Source organism: Myotis brandtii, unplaced genomic scaffold, assembly GCF_000412655.1.
Source record: "Myotis brandtii unplaced genomic scaffold, ASM41265v1 scaffold125, whole genome shotgun sequence".
NCBI lineage: Eukaryota > Metazoa > Chordata > Mammalia > Chiroptera > Vespertilionidae > Myotis > Myotis brandtii.
The window spans coordinates 1,198,101-1,216,763 of NW_005354385.1; the positions used below are offsets into that span (position 1 = coordinate 1,198,101).

An 18,663-nucleotide genomic window follows, 5' to 3' on the forward strand; every position below is an offset into this window, starting at 1 on the left:
ATGCTTAATCTATAAAATTAAAATTACAGAAATTAGAAACAAAATCCTTCAACTTTTTCCTTCTCTTACCTCAATTAAAAAATGAGAAAGCCGCTCTATGAGGTTAAAGCAGACAGATTATGTAGGAATATTGGAAAACATTAGCAATCACAGTGAGAAATTTTAATATATGTGCATCAGTAGCTTTAGAGGAAACAGACAAAAATTTAAATAAATCTATTTCTTATGTATAGGAAATATATAATGTAGAAATTTAGTCAACAATTAATTTATAAATATTTGTCTGTTGCAAAACTTTAAAGAATTTGATGTAAAACTTCCCCAGCATCAGTAAAAATAGAGGCAATAAATCAGACCCAAATATGTTAAATCTATTTAGAAGTTTAAAACATTTGTCAAAATAATTCATAGGATAAAGAGACAAGCATGGTGGTGATATGAGAAAGAGATTTATGATTTTAATCATATTTATTTATAAAAGAAATTTTGCATACACATGGCTTCTCAAGAATCCGGGGGCGCAGGGAGAGATGAGCAAAAGCAAACAAAAAGTAAATAGAATACAGAAAACAGATATTAGGATTAATGTTAATTTAAAAATAAACAAAAAGCAATTAAATATAAGATTTGGGGGGAAACTAACAAAACAGAATTGAAAATGTCAGGCAAGATATATATATATATATATTTTTCAACTTTATTAAAATATATTTTTTAAATTAATAAAACAAAGACCATTATGTTTAAAAGATGTATAATTGGAGATAAAACAATTTATTTAACAAAAGAGACAGAGGGAGAGACAGGGAGAGAAATAAGAAATTTGGGGACCCAGCAGCCATCGTTCATTTAAAGCTGGGATTGCTTCTGCTAAAATAATTTTTTCAAAAATTTAATGTCTCTCATGTATTTTTTATTTATTATTTATTGAATTTACTGATATGACATTAGTTAATAAAATATATAGGGTTCAGTTCTAGAACACATCATCTGTATATTGTATTGTATGTTCACCACCCCAAGTCGAAGTCTTCTTCCCTTCCCATTTACACCCCCTTTCATCCTCTTCTTGTGTATTTTTTTTAAAGTCCACTTCATTAGACCAAAGTCACAGACAGATATTTTTCAGATAATCCATCCTTGGCTTCTGCTGAGATGGCTGAGGGACAATGCCTTTAACCATTGTAGAGATCCTAGGGTTTGTTTGAGAGGACCTCTCAGATACAATCTTAATCTCTTGTAAATGCCCTCTGCATGACTGAATAATCTAACTTTTTGAGGTTTTGATAGAAGGTTCTAGAGCAGCCGTGGGCAAACTACGGCCCGCGGGCCGGATCCGGCCCGTTTGAAATGAAAAAAACTAAAAAAAAAAAAAAAAGACCGTACGCTTTTACGTAATGATGTTTACTTTGAATTTATATTAGTTCACACAAACACTCCATCCATACTTTTGTTCCGGCCCTCCGGTCCAGTTTAAGAACCCATTGTGGCCCTCGAGTCAAAAAGTTTGCCCACCCCTGGGATAGAGTCATACTCTCAGCTTTTCTCTAGGGTGCTTTCCTTACAGTGAATCTCTTATTTTTTGTACTTTGCCATATAAACAGGCTGAGAATATTCAAAAGCACTCAGTCTCATTTCTTTTCCTTAACACTTCTTACCTCAGTTTGTCTCATATTCCTGTAAGCAGCAAGAAGAAACTATGACCACTTTCAATAGGAAACCTTTTCACTTAATACAACCAAACTTAGTACTTACAAGAACTGCAGGAGACAAACACATTAAGAATTCTGCCACCCTGTAGCAAGGATCCCTGTAACTTCAATTTTCAGTAACATGTTCCTCACTTGCTTCTGAGCCCTTACCAACAGCATCTTCAACATCTACATATTTCCCAACAATCAGCTCAAGGCAATTTAGGCTTTCTCTAAGATGCTTGTCAAAATTCTTCGAGTTTTCACCTAATTACCAGTTCTAACACCGCTGCTAATGTTGGAAAAGCTATGGAGGAAATGATGCTTCCACACACTGGTGGAACTTCCCTTCATCAACACTTTCTATCAGTTTACTCCCAGGACACTACACTAGTTGCAAATGTAGTCCCTGTTAATTAGATAATGTGGGTAAAATTGAACCCATTTTTCATACCTACAAGTCTCTGAGTATGCTAGTTTCCCTATATTGGGTACTTTTAGATGAAAGAAATAAAATCAAGCTGAAAGAGGAAAAAGAGGACTACTGCACAATTACCCAGAGGCCCTTTTATTTTTCTTTTACCTTGAGTAAAAAATATATGTTATATATTTTACACCAATATAGATTTATATATTTAATTTTCACATTTATTCATCTTCTTGTGCTAAGCTTAAAGCATGTCTTCTTTTACATGATGATCAGATTTTGTATTATTGAGACAACTTAAATTCCAACCTTATGCATTAAGTTTTGGATAATTTGTTCATATTCAGATATTCAACTCAAATTATTTGGGTGATTATCTATCTCAGGAATTATCAGATAGCATTAAGTTTTGGTTCCTGAGTCCCTGAACAATGATTTGCAGGACAATATAATCCTATAAAAATGGTACTGCTGGGGACTAAAATTGGTTAGATATATGAGTCTGGAGAATCTCTAAAGAAAGATTCTGCTGCCTCAATAGTACATTTGAATGTCACTGACAATAGAAAATACTCTCCTTAAAAGCACAACACAGAGTTCAATTACTCTGACTCTTATGAACTTAAAAGACAATGAGCATTTCATAAAATATTCTTCCTGCTACCTTCCATATCCATGACATACTAAATACAAATACCCCGTGTTGTTCATCAATGGCCCATAAGCATCATTTCATTTTTCTTTGCATAATCACATTATTCCCTCAACTCATAAATCTGTATGTGCTGATTACAATTCTTGCCCATCAATCCAAATTCTTTTTCCCACATGCAATATTTCTTGAATGAATCAAGGGAACAATCCTTCAAATAAAAATGGGATTGGCTAGTCACAATTAGGTCATTAATACATCAGTAAAGTTACTGTTCTTCAAAACAATGAGAAAATAAATCTTTAAAGAGATTTACATTAATGTAGACTTGTTAATGAGCAACTGTGGTGTAATTTCTCAGCTGTGTGACTTTGTCACTTAAAATTTACATAATATTTTTAAGGTCCACATTTTTGTAATAATTATCACAGAAATAACTTTATAGCAAATGTCTCTGACTATTGAGAGCTTCTATGATGTTTGTCTCAGTTTTAATAAAAATATTAACACAGTTTTTAGTGAATTAAAGTAGTTATTATAATATATTAACTAAGGTATCAACTATAATTACAATATCACCAAATTTCACTACTGAAATATTAAAATGATCAAAGAAAAATTTTTACGGATTACATAAGGTCATAATTGATCAAAGAAAAATGTGATCTAAAAATTATGAATTTTAACAAATGATTGGGGGAAAACAAATTTTTAAGAAATTACAATTACATAAAAATTTAATATTATAGATAAGTCTACACAAGCAGAGTTTTTGGAAAAAAATATTAAAGGGTATTTTATCCTTTGAATTACAAACATAAGTTGTAGTGATTTTTTTTTTACTTGCCACTATTTGGGAATTGGTCAATTTTCGGAAATAACCAAATTTGTTTTTACTCAATATCAGGAAGGGGTAGAGAGAGGAGGAAGAGATAAAGGAAGAAAGAGAGAGAGAGAGATCAATGTGAGAGAGACACATCAATTTGTTGCCTCCTGCATGTACCCTGACGGGGGCTGGATATCGGGGATTGAGCCTGATAAGGAGGCATGTGCCCTTGACCAGAATCAAATCCTCGGCCCTTCAGTCCACAGGCCAATGATCCAACCACTTGGCAAAACCAGCCAGGGCTGAATATCAAGTTTAATTTGTGATTCTATGCATTAACCTAAGCAGGTCAAATACGAGTCAATAAAAAGTTTATATGGCACATAGATAAAAACCTGAAGAAAATAGATAGAAAAATTTAATCTATAGAATGATTTGACATAAAACAGTTTATGTAGTATTAATCATAAAAGTACTATAAGTTACTAATTCATGAAATTTATCTAAGCAGAATTTGATTTAAAAAACATAATTTTTAATAAAATTATTAATTATGATTGACCTGTCTGAGTTTGAATCAGTTAGTATACTAGTCTGAGTCTGAATCAGTTATATATACTGATTCATACATACATACAGAATTCATATCTGTACACATACACATGTATATTTACCACATAATTTAAAAATGCATTGAAGTAAATACATAATTGAAATGCCAACAACCTACCTTCCATAGTTGGATATTGAAATTCAGAAATTTACCATACTGAAGACATTGCTATGTGACTGTTTAGCACATGGTTTTGGTTTTTAGGTGTTATTATACTTGATCTTAACTGTCACCTTGGCTAAAATGCTCAGTTATTTGGACATAACTATCTAGATGATGCTGTGAAGGTATTTTGCAGATGTGATTCACATTGACTTTAAAGACATTACCTGCAATTATGTAGATGAACCTCATCCAATCAGGTTTCTTAGAGGGGATTCTACCTCCACATTGTAACGTAGACATCCTTTTATGAGCTTCCACCCTGATGTCTTATGTATAGATTTAGGACTCAAGACTGTAACTTCAAATTTTACCTGACTTTCCAGCCCGTAGTTGTATGCTGTTGATTTAGGACTTGCCAGGCCCCCAATAATCACACAGGCCATTTTCTTAAACTCAATCTCTCTTTCTCTCTCTTTCTCTCTCTCCATATATATTGTATTAGTCATAATATGTACCATGTGTATAATAAATATATAATATTATAATCTTTATCTATAGTTTCAGTTTATATTTGTCTTGAACACTTAACTGATACAGTGTGTCCTGGATTACCAGTTACTCTATATATAATCTTGGGACATTTTTTTGACATCTCTTAATCTCTGCTTCTTTCTATTTAAAATGAGGATATATTTCATTATTTATTTTATTGTGGTAATAACACTTAGCATGAGATCTACCCTCTTAACAAAATTTAATTATTATCTCCAGGCACTATTTGGCAGATCAGATCTCTAGAATTTACTCATCTTGAACAAGTAAAATTATACCTGTTGACTAATAAACCTCTGTTCCCCCCTTCACCCAGCCCCTGAAACAACAGTTCTATTTTATTGCATCCATGAGTTTGACTAGTTTAGATACCTGATATACATAGAATTATGCAGTGTTTGTGCTTCTGTATAAGTGGATTATTTTACTTAGCATGATGTCCTCCAAGTTCATCCATGTTGTCACACATGGCAAGAGTTCCTTCTTTTTTAAGGCTGAATAGTATTCCATTATGTGTATACTAAAGACCCAATGCACGAAATTCGTGCAAAGTAGGCCTTCCTTTCCCCGGCTGCTGGCACCGGCTTCCCTCCAGCTGCCCACAGGCACCCAGGACCCTGGCTTCCCTCAAAGCCCCAGCTTCATCCAGAAGGTCATCTGGAAGGACAACCCAATGCACGAAATTCGTGCAAAGTAGGCCTTCCTTTCCCCGGCTGCTGGCACCGGCTTCCCTCCAACTGCCCACAGGCACCCAGGACCCTGACTTCCCTCAAAGTCCAGCTTCATTCAGAAGGTCATCTGGAAGGACATCTAGCCTAATTAGCATATTACACTTTTATTATTATAGATAATATTACTTGTAATGAGAGGTAAATGACATCATGAGTAAAAAGCATACCTTGAGAGTAGCAATAACTGTGGAGGTGCTTCTGAAAAGATAGCTACTATATTTAGACTATTTAAGCAATCAAGTTTGAAGAAAAAAAACTAAAATAGATATAAACCTTTGTAAAATTGGTAACTGTTCTCTTAACACTACAAACATTATTGAGGTGTTAATTTTCTGATTCAATGAACAAAACTTGAAAGGGACCAATTACAATAATTGGACACATTTACAACATTAAACATGGCAAACATGGAGAAAGAGAAGCAGGTGTCTCCAAATGTAGCCGTGGCAGACCCTGGCTCTTGGAAGATGTTAGTGATGCTAGGAGAGAGGCTTTTTTCCTTTTAATAATGTCAAGTGATGAGTGTACTTTTTAGTTCTCCCATTTTCCCATGGCCTTGCTATACCTCATTTCCCAATTGTCTATTGTGTTCCACAAACATCAGCTATGTCACAGATTTATGATACCTGAGTAGAAGGCACAGTCATTCCCTCTCCAGTGTAGGAGAAATTGTTAATGAGGGCAGTGATCATTGGGATCAAACTGGATTTGTAAAATGCCTTAAATGCCTCAGGCACTGTAATGTAAGTAGTGGATGATATTTTAGTTCTGTATTGGTTTTTGTTTGTTTGTTTGTTTTAAAGTATATTTTTATTGATTTCAGAGATAAAGGAAGAGGGAGAGAAAGATAGAAACATCAAATATAAGAATCATTGATGGGCTGCTTCCTGCATGCCCCCTGCTGGGGATTGAGCCCACAATCTGGGCATGTGCCCTGACCAGGAATAGAACCGTGACCTCCTGGTTCATGGGTCAATGCTCAACCACTAAGCCTCACCACCCAGGCAGTTCTGTATTGTTTTGATGTATATTTTTCCCTATAGATTCTGCCTCTTCAGAATTTCACCTGCAAAAGGAGATTCATAACTTCTGTTCATTTTAGCACTTACATTTTCACTACATTAGAAGGGTAAGAAACCTACACACAGAATGTAATTAGTGTTGTACAGCAATAAACATTTAAAACAAATATCTCTTGGAGTTTAAAGTTAATCATGAGCCAGGTTAAACACACTATGAGAATAAGGTCAGACCAGCACACGTCACTACCTGTGGTAAGGTAGAAGCAACTTGACCTCATCATTGGGCTTGGATCTCAGCAGCTGACCTCGCCACTTAACTCTGTGGGTGGATGAGTCCATTCATCTTAGAGACCTTTAGCTTTTTGCCTATTAAAGGGAGAACAAATGCTGCAAATGTTTGTGAACATTGAATGTTAAACTATACGCGAATGCCTTTGCTCCCAGCATTTTACAATATACAAAATATTACTACACGAAAAGGACCCAGGTGTGTTTGCTTTTCTATAAAAGCGTGGTTTGCGTAGGGATTCTAAGGCCCTTAAAAAGTCCGGGGTGGGGGCGGGAAGTATTTTATTTTTAGAAAATCAGCATTCAATCTTGCTTATGCATCTTTTCTTATTTAATTTTAGTCCTCTGCTTCTAAAGATCAAAGATATTCTGATGTGCTTACATATCAGAACGAACCCTTCTCATTAAATGACAAGTGCCTCATCATCATATTTTTTTTCAAAATCGTCACTGTTTGAGTTCTGAGCTGGTCCAGGTTGCATGCAACTAAGGAGAACATCTAAAAAGTTAAGTGAAAATGATACTATTTATTTTTCAGGTATTTTAAGTATAAAGTTTGATCAACAACGTATTCAAATTACCTATTTAATAATTTTTTTCATCAAATAGTGTCATGTGTCATAATAATATACTCTTGACATGTTTAAATATGTCCCTGTCTCTCTTTGTAAAAACCAGGCGCAAAACAAGGGCTTACAAAACTGTTTCTGAAAACCTGTCAAAATAATAAAGGACATGAGAACATTAAAAATACATTGGAGTAAAAATATCTCTGAAATGAGGATGTCATTTCATCCCTAATCATCTATTGCCATTAAATTGGAACATCGGTCAGATTTCAAATGTAATAGGAAGTCTTTTAAAAATCAACTGTCATATTATGTTACCCTATGTGATTTTATGAGATGTTGTGTTAGCAAAGAATGAGAAAGCACTGAACATAACTCAGGATAGTATAAAGAAGATGATGTGACTTGACAACTTAAATTTAGGAGGGAAAGTGCTTACTGTAATTTCATATCAAATATCCCCTCAAGTTATACATCTTGCATAGAAGTTTAGTGTGAAGGTTGGTAAAAATAGATAGCCAGGAAATATGTCGGTCAAATTTCAGAAAAGATTCTAATTGTGTTGAGTAGTTTTTTGTTTGTTTGTTTGTTTGTTAATCCTCACCCAAGGATATTTTTTCATTGATATTTAGAGAGAGTGAAAGGAAGGGGGAGAGACAGAGAGACAGAAGCATCTATGTGAGAGTGATACATTGATTGGTTGCCTCCCACACTTGGCCCTGGTCAGGGCTAGAGACCAAGCCTGCAATCGAGGTATATACCCTTGACTGGAATCGAACCCTCAGCTCTTCAGTCACAGCCGACACTCTGTCTCCTGAGCCAAACCAGCTAGGGCTTGTGTTGAGTAGTTTTAAGATGCTTCTTTGTTTCTGGAAAACACACACACACACACACACACACACACACACACACACACACACACGCACACGCGCACACACATGCGCACGCACACACACGCGCACACACACGCACATATATACACACACACACAATAGGGGGTGGTGGCAAGATTAACTTTAACAATAGCACACTAAACAATTTAAAAATCAAATGCTTATTCTTGAACATTTATTCCTGGAGAAGAAAGTGAGATAAGATCTCCAGCTTTGAATAATAGATATTTACAAGGAAAAAAAAAATCTCTAAATGAAAACCCTTTTTAAAGCCATGATATTATTTTATTTAAATCATCAATATTCTGGACATGGCTTACTTTATGAAGAGAAGATTCATTCTCTGCTGAAGCATAATTGCATTATCAGATATTAAAAAGAAGCCATAAATCACAGAATGGAAATTAGCCTTCCAATGGACATTTTATACTCTGAAGATGATTTTATTTTAACATTTTTGTTGTCAACCACAGCAGTAGCATGCTAAGATGGGAAACCCAAATTTCAACATCACTCCAACCTGAATAAAATTTAAATATATGAACAGTAAATTGAATAATCAATAATAGATTTTTAGGCAGATAACCATCTCTTTGGCAGTAAATGGCATAAGGGCAAATGCATCTGAACAAGCTCCATCTTCATTAGTGTCACAGCTTTGCAGGACCTTGTAGAAGCTAGAAGATATTTCCATGTTTTCCATTGCTCCATTCTTTTTGCATTGCTCCATTAAAAATTTGCAACGACACAACCACTTTTTCTTCATTGCCTATTCAGATTTGTAAATGGAATTCATTGCAAGCAATGCCATTTTACAGATTAAATTAATGTTATTATAAACAGCTTTAAAACTCACAGATATTTATGAATCATACTGAGAAGGATCTGTACTCACTTATAATGATGAACTGAACTCCTCTAGGTTTTCCTAGATGGAATTGCCACCATGCCCATATTTTGAGCACAAAACTTATGATAACTAGAATTCTGAAAGGGGCAGGGAAGAGGTTCTGTGCCAAGGATGTGTCAGTTGGGATTAGCATGTTACTGGTGGATTGAAAGAAATTCTGCTTTCAAAGTTGGTTGATCTGTGCATAGGCAAAGTTAAAAGTATTCCAAACTAAGTGTATGAGTATTTAGCATTTATGTTGGTGTAGAACATTACAATAACATCTCCCAAATTTATTTCATCTCTTTGCAATGTGACGTTGCTGGTAGTTGTTCCTGCCATCAATAGGTGAAGTTTATTTGTCTCTTCTCCTCTATATGGGCTGGCCTAGAAACCTGTGTTGGTATAGAGTGTGGCTCTTCTAGTCTTCATCCTAATGATTGAGCATGAACAAGTCCAGGTAAGAAGAGGGGAAGGATTGCCTAGTCAACCTACACAAAAAGGAGAAATCATAAATTACTGTTGTTAAGCTACTAAGTTTTGGAGGGATTTGTTTCACAAGAATAAATAAATTAAACAATATCAACATTAAGGTGAAAATTTAAAGATAATCAGATATTACATCAAATTTCCAAAACTGTTCTCTTTCTGTTATTTATATGAAACGTATAATACTCATGATTCAAGAACTCAGCTACTTAGACTTTACCTTTTGCTAGTTGTTGGGCTGGGAAACAAACAAACAAACAAAAAGGCCTAAAATGCAAAATGAAAATCATTATTATCATTAGAGTAAAAGCTTGGCTAACTAGAAGTTTCAGTCAAATCATTACAGGAAAGATGACAATAAAGTAAGCTAATATTAAGGATTTGTTTGTATTTGCAAGTGATTTTGAGTTATGTTTAAATATGGTGGTCCTCAAATATAGGGAGTTTTTAAAAACACTGATGCCTGATTTCCACTCTAGGATCTGATTTAACTGATCTGTGTAGGCCTGGGTATTAGATTATTCCTTAAGCAGCGAACATAGTCTAAATCTCTTCCCCATATGTGTTTACAGAAATTTTTAAAAATATATACATACATGATTTTGAATATGTTAGTAATAAGAAATATATCATTCTTTATATACATATTTTAAAAATACATATGCATATATGTTTATACAATACATATAAGAAAATGACTTATTTCTTATTAATATATTATATGTATAAAATATACATCTCTCTATATATGTGTGTATATATATATGTATAACTAATAGTAATGATGGTGACTTTGTTCTCTTACTAAATCTGAAAATCTGACACTGTCTTATTTATATTAATTTGCAAAGAAGATGCCATATTAATACTTTCAGAAATATTCAAACAAAAAAAATTGACAAATGTTGGGAATGTCTCTGGCTAGGAACTGAGTAATAAAACTGTTATTTACATTATTCTATTTAATTCTAATTACTAGGTTGCATTTCAGAAACAGTTGATATAAAACAACTGAAGTGTTCATCTGAAACGCAGGATGTGCTTTTTTTTATCAACTATGGTTATGATTCCTGAAATTTATATAGTAGTATCATTCAAAATAATCTAATTATCATTCATACAATATCTCAGTAAGCAAAGTACTTATCAAATTTAATGATAATATAAATACAAGAGTTACCATCCTAGAAATAAATGTCATTGTAATATAAATATTCTACCCCTGATCTTTTTACCTAACTGAGGTTTACTTACAGACTCTATAAATCTTGGGGTTAGGTCCCAGACAATTCATTTCTTCTCTCTCATCATAATGAACTTTTAACACTATGTTTCATTAAAGGTTGTGCTATGAAGATAAAGCTGAGTTTATTTAAATATATACCTATAATTTTATATTAATTAATGATAGTTAAATATAAAATTATGTTCTCTTTATTTTTAAATTTAAATTTTTACTTAGACTTTGTATAAATTAATTCCAATAATGTAGTCTCCTCATCCTATTCTCTGTTAAAAATTAAATTCCTCTCCAAAGATATTACTCAACATTTTTCTAATTTGAAATCCTCACTATTCGAATTATCGCACAGAAAGGTGGCCCATATATGAAAATCAACGTAAGTATCCACATATTTTTTAATGGTATTCTACTCCTTTTTATTTCACTGCAAAATTTATAGGCATTGCATACATTTTCTTATTGATTTATATCTGTCATGATAGAAAACATCCATTATTTTCCCTGTTGATACTCGGTATCAATGTTAATATGGTGATTGACTAAACTCTGAAATTTACCAGGATTTTCTCCCAGGAGCCATATACAGCTCCTAGAATTATAGCTCTGTTGCTCAAATGCCGTTAAATAGAACAGTTCTGATGTACTATTTCTATGGTAATATACTTTGGTCACTAAGTAGCAGGGATAGTGACTGACAAACTATATTTAATTGCAAGACAGAACGGTCTTTATTCCAATTAACAAGTAACTTAGGGCAACTCCTTCCGGTGCCCAAACATGATGTCCTCCATCCATAGAAGAGCTGTAGAATACCTGCTATCAAACACTGCAAATGGGCTTGGTGAGAATGCACGCATTCCCATCTAGAGCAACATGTGTCCTGTGCTCTCCTGGGTCCTAATGAAAGACAAATGTCCTCTCATTCCGTCAGAGAACAAGACGATAAAGTCTGCTATACTTTGCATAGAGGAGTATGATTCCAGTACAGTACTGTCATGACTCCGAGGAAAGAGAAGTTAGATGCATCCTCTATTTGGCATATAATGATATATTACAATATTGTTCTAACACATATAGCATATACATACATAATGCTATAGAAGTACCAATAACAAATTATATTTTACCTTGTCCAGTAATAATAAAAAACACACATTTACTTACTGGTTATTAGGCATAGTCTAAATAATTTTTTTACTTATTAAGTCACTTAACTTTTATAAAACTCTTATTTGGCACATTGGACAGATAAAAAAATAAGGTACAAAGAAATTAATATGACTAAAATCATTCATATCTGTAATATGTTTCAGCACTGAGATTTAAAGGTAGTAAGTCTAGCTCCCAGAATCTATGCTTTCAAAAGTTATATGAATTGGCCTCTAACATAGTATAATTATCAGAATAATACTGTATTTCAGCTTCTTTTCAGATAATGTATCCTAGTAACTTGGGAGAGATTCTCATACCTAGTTATTATTCCATCACAGAAGAACAAAGTGATCAGAATATAGTGCTCTTTTACTAATAATCTGTTTGTAGTTATAAAAATATCATATATCATATAAGCTTTAACACTGAGACTTTAATACTAGTTTAACTTAACTTTGGAGATGGCAATATATGTGTTATCTCTGCAGGTGTAGTTGCATTAATCACTCTTCTCTCCCATGTTGAGAGGATAAAATTACCTTTAATTAATAAGAGCAAACAGAGCATGTAGGTAAGAAAAATTATCCAGGTTATCAGGTTGGAGGGGAGTAAGCATACATAATTGATATTTAATGGTCAAAATGACTGATGACAGCATAGCAAAGGAAGGGAAGATGAGAATAAGGAAGCGCAGGAGAGGAGGGTGGAGTAGTCTTAATCTGTGATAATAAGAACAGCAAGGTAAACACAGGTGTTTAAAATTGCAGAGGCCCCAATTTTTCTCACTGGCTTCTAAATAAATGTGTGATGCTCTTCTGTTCCTATTTGAAAATAAAAATTGGGGAGAATGAACAATAAGAGAAAACAAGAAGAGAAAATGTTACTGTAGGCAGGAAACTAGATAATCTCTGAATCTTCCGTGTGGCTGAGAGAGGAGGAGGAATGGGATGTGAGTAGCTCTCCAAGAGAAGGCAGTGCTGGCTGTGTGCTCAGTTGGAGTGCCCTCCCATGCGGTTGGGATGTGTACGGCTGTTTCTCTCTCACATCAATGTTTCTCTTTCTCCCTCTCTCCCTTCCTCTCTATCTAAAAACCAATAAAGTAAGTGGAAGCTTATACTTAAGATCCCGAGTTAATTGGTTTTATATTTGGAGACTTAATAAATAGGAGAAATGCTCAGTCATTCTGAAAAAGCAAACTTTAGATGAGTCAACTGTGTATTTTTAAAAAATAATTCCTTGCCCTGGCCATTTTACTCAGTGGTTAATGCATTAGCCAGTGCTCCTAAGGCTCTCAGGTTCCATTCCTGGTCGAGGGCATGTACCTGGGTTGCAGGGTTGCAGGTTTGATCCCCAACCCCAGTCCAGGCAAGTGTAGGATTCAACCAATTGATGTGTCTCTCTCACCTCTCTCTCTCTCTCTCTCTCTCCCTCCCCCTCCATTATCCCTTCCTCCCTTCCACTCTCTCTAAAAAACAAACAAACAACCCTTACAAGACAATCAGTGGGGGGAAAAACATCCTCAGGTGAGGATTAACAACAATAAAATATAATAAAAATAAATAGTTGCTTAAGGAAGCATCAAAATTATAGTATCATTCCTAGTATATTTATCATTAGCATGAAGTTTTGAAGTTTGGATTTGGAAATAGAAAATGAAAACCCAAGGTAATTAACTTTACTAAAATAAATGTACATATAGATTCGTATATGGAGAACAAGATTGATGATAACCTCTTCTCAGCCCAGCTCCAGTTCTCAAACTAAGGAAGCTCAAGTTTTTAGCTTCTGGGAGGGAGGTAAAGGGGTAGTTGGAGGGGCTGGCCAACTCAGGCAAGGAGAGCAGGTAACCCGGCCTCAGAAACAGATGGGAGGAGAGGGGTGTGCAGTGTTCTCCTACCTAAATCCTCTTGATTCGACATAGAAATATAAGAAATTAACTGGAAGTCTCATGGAATTACTGACATTTTCCTATAAGTTCTAATAAGCCATAGGAACAAGTCTCCTCTATTAATATTTAAATTGAACCTGACAAGTACCACCAGGTGGCACCACATTTCAGTTGAGACACCAGTGGATTTGAACCTGATCCACATTCAATGGTGCTCTCAACTTGCACAAGATCATCCTAATAATTGCATTAAGCATTCTATAATATAACACCCATTTTAAATAACTGGATTTTCAGTTCCTCTTGTTGCATTTTACTGTATATGCCAAAAACAATACGTAACGCCTAGGGTTCCATAAGTTTTATATCTGCCTAGTGCATATCATTTGGAGGCAAAGGATTTTTACCTAATCTAGGGAATCTACATTGGCTGCCAACGTGCTCTGGAAATCACCTGAGGGCGTACCCATTAGGGAACATAAATTAACCTGCTTGGGTCCACAACCTTGCAACAAAGAAAAAAGAATTAAACAAACAAACAAACAAACAAAACCACCCCACCCCATTTTAAAAAATACATATAAAAAAGATGATAGTGAAAATCTGAGAGAATATGAGAAACTGGAAGACATTGCTGATCTTTAAGAAACAGCAAGAAGGGCTTCCTATATGAAAACCTGATTTACTAATAAGCCATCATCTCATAGATGACAACTGCACTATCTAGGTAAAATATTGAGAACTAAAAATAGAGAAAAGCAGGTAGATTTTAAGGGGGCCCATAATGTGAAAGAAGTTACCTGGTAAGGTTTCTATTTGGCTGGGCTTCATAATGAGGGCAGTTCCAGTGACAAAACTTAGTCCATTAGAGTGACTTTTGTGGTTCTGGCTATAAATGCAGGAAAAGAACTGTGACAGCCAGGATCCAGGATGAAGTTTCAGAAGAGAGAGAGCATGATCTAAAAGGCAACAAAGAACCAAAAACTTCTGCGTCTGAATCCTGTCCATGTGTCTGGTGCATCTTTGAAATATGCATTCGTGGGGTAGACGAAGATCAGTATGGACTAGACTTGAAAGACCGCAAGGGAAACGAAGATCTGATATGCTGTCTGCTCCAGAGGCAAAGTGAAGTCTTAGGTTTGAGTCTAACCAGGTTAATATTCTTCTAAAACAAAAACATCAACCCTCTTCATAGGACTTGAACAGTGTCCACAGTCTCTACAATAAAACCTGCACAATTCCCAGGATATTATGGACACAATTTTATGAAATTAAGTTTAGGTAAATGGGCAAATCCTTAGGGAGATATTAGTTGTGAGATATCAAGAATAATTTTGAATCCATAGTAATTTTGATAGTGACACAGGGGTAGGAAAATAGAGCAATGGAAGAAAGCCCAGAATCATATCCTTGTCTATATAGATACTTGACAGATAACAAAAGTGTAACCATACAGAGGGAGGCAGCATATGGAAAAAATTGAAACTGAACCCATAACTCACACAAAAATCATCTTAAGGTGGTTATAGGCCAAAGTGTGAAATGCAAAAATATTACCATTTTTAGGATAAAATAGAAAAACATCCTCTTACTTTGGATAGGAAAAGTTTCTCTTAAGAAAAAAAAAAGCACTAAGTAACTAAAAATTAATAATCCCAACCATATTAAATTTATTGTTTTCCTCAAAGTATTATAAGATAATAATAGAGAAATATCAATTAAAACCATAAGGAACGTCCATATATACCCGCCTGGTTAGCAAACATTTTAAAATTTGACGTTACCAGTGTTTGTTGATAATATGAAGCAATTGTGTTTCCTATACACTCTTGCTGGACATAAAAATTGACCCAACTGCTTTTGAAAATATTATGTCATATCTAGTCTAGTTGAGGAAACTGTAAACCTACATTGATTTACATTCTGTGTGTTCATTTACATTTATTGTGAACTGATCACTTGAGAACCAACTCCTTTGAATGGAATTGGCATCCAATAAGGAAAATGTACAAACAGGGTGTACATACTATCACAAAACCTCAAATTCATATGCTTAGCAAAGAAACAAAACACCAATATTTTTCCATGTGCCTAAAGATCTAAACCTTGTATTATTTATTTTAACCCTAATTCACATGTGATGAAACAAGTTTCAACTCTGTGAACACAAGAGATGACAATAGAAATTATTATGAAGAAATGGAGAGCAAATGAGTGCCTACTGGTTTTACTTAAAGTTTTACCTCTCTCTTGCCCTAACAGGTTTGGCTCAGTGGATAGAGCATTGGCCTGCGGACTGAAGGGTCCCAGGTTTGATTCTGGTCAAGGGCATGTACCTTGGTTGTGGGCACATCCCCAGTGGGGGATGTGCAGGAGGCAGCTGATCGATGTTTCTCTCTCATTGATGTTTCTAACTCTCTATCTCTCTCTCCCTTCCTCTCTGTAAAAAATCAATAAAATATATTAAAAAATGGTTTTACCTCTCACATATTTACCATAAGGGATGGTAAATTGCTAAAACAACATTGTATTATTTGTGGCAATGTAATAGCAAATGAGGCGATTAAACTTCCAAAACTTAATGGTGTTGACATAAGTTCAAAATTAAAAAATTATTTGAAAGACAGATTATTAAAATTAAAATTCTGCAGAAGCAGGTATTCACTATTTTACATATAAACATGAGTGCATTTTGAGCTTTTTTAAGAGTGGCACTTTGGGTTGCTAAGACTGAGTAAAGTGTTGTGGAATACTGCATCAAATGCTTTTGCTTGGATATGTTCAGAGAATGCTACAAAGAAGGTAATGAAAGTACCCCTTTCAGTGACATGCCATGTCCGAACCTGAATGGTACTGAGGACTAGTTAGAAAAGCAAATAATGCTAGCAAAGTATTCTTTTTTTTAAAATATATTTTATTGATTTTTCACAGAGAGGAAGGGAGAGAGATAGAGAGTTAGAAACATCGATGAGAGAGAAACATCGATCAGCTGCCTCCTGCACATCTCCCACTGGGGATAGGTCCGCAACCAAGGTACATGCCCTTGACCGGAATCGAACCTGGGACCCTTCAGTCGCAGGCCGACGCTCTATCCACTGAGCCAAACCGGTTTTGGCAGCAAAGTATTCTTCATTATAACTTGATAGATGCACAGATATTGTTAAAAAGGACATTTCTTTTACTATATGAATAATTTAAGTTTGATGATTTTAGGATGGAAGATTTCTTTTTTTTTCTTTTTTGCTTAAGTTTTAACAAATACCTCTGCACTGTATAAATGTATAACTTCTTGCATTGCAGACAAATGCAATTTTGAAGGTTAAATTTGGGGTATATTCTAATGGTGCAGCTGCAATAGCAAGAAAAATTCTGGAATAGCTACCTTAATTAAGGAAGTTGTATCGTAATGTGAGGCAGCACAATAGTTTCTTCATGGAAAATGTTATGTTAGGACGCTGAGGCGCCAGAGGCTTGTGCTGCCATGAACTTGGCTGAGGTGGAGTTTCTGGCGGAGAAGATGCTGGTGACCATTATCCCGAACTTCAGTCTGAAAATATCTACCTCATGGGGCAGAGGTAAGGGGCCCTTTAGCCCTGGCTTACAAGTGCAAGTGCCTCTCAGGTGGTGATTAAACTGAAACAAAGACAGAAGTGTCTTTTGCTTCTTCCTGCGGAGTGGATGGATGGGCAAAAGTTGGGGGAGATTAGGGATCATGGAGGAATAGAAGAAACTCTTACCCCTATGCATAGCTCTTACTGACCAAACTTTTATTACATCATGCTTCAGACAACTCCCCAGAGCAGATCAAGGATGTGTGCGACACTCCCATGCCAAACTCCGGTGTCTGCTGGCAGCTTTGTGAGGCAGCAGGAGGCACATGCCAGGCTGGGTAACTTGACCTTGATGGAGATCCAGGCCAGCGGGGCTTTCCTCACACAAGCGCTCAATCACATGTACAAACTCCGCACAAACCCGCAACGTTCTGAACGTGCCCAGTCTCAGGATTGATTTGCAGAGGCCTGTGTCTGCTGGCAGGAGGCTTGTGGGGTGGTGTGTGAGGGCTCAGGATAGAGGTACTCACAGGCTTGGATCTCTAGGACCGTTTTTGAAGGTAAGAAAAATGTGTAATGAAGCAAGGAGTGGATCATAACATTGTTGGAATCAGGTTGCGCTTAGTCCTGGAGATATTCTTTAATTTCACATCTGTCACTAGAAGCCAACTGTTCTTTTATAGGGAAAAAAAGCTTCGGCAAATAAGCAATCCTCCCTCGCAGAGTCTCAGGGCTCCCACGGAACTGTTATGTGTGGGTGAGTGTTCAGTGACCTTAGGTGTTGCTTTGAAAAGATAGACGTATGAGTGGTGATGTGGCCTGAGGGCTTTTTTTTTGTCTTTATTGATAGGATCTCCTCGGCTAATCTTAGAATCTAGAAATTGCTCACACAGAGACTAAACTGTTGAAAATCCTATCTTGGTTATTTATCTTAGACAATGGATTAAATCATGATTAAATAGGAAAAAAGAAAATGTTATGTTAAAAAAATAAAGTCATTTCTATTAACTGAAGTGCTTAGTGATGTAGTAAAATTATAAATGTGTGAAGATTAACGGGTTAAAATTGATATTATTTTTCAT

General features: G+C 35.2%; 1 pseudogene; it reads left to right on the forward strand.

The window, feature by feature from the left end:
- The first annotated feature begins 17,511 nt into the window (after nucleotides 1-17,511).
- LOC102252737 lies at nucleotides 17,512-18,038 on the forward strand (annotated as a pseudogene).
- Nucleotides 18,039-18,663: the final 625 nt, after the last annotated feature.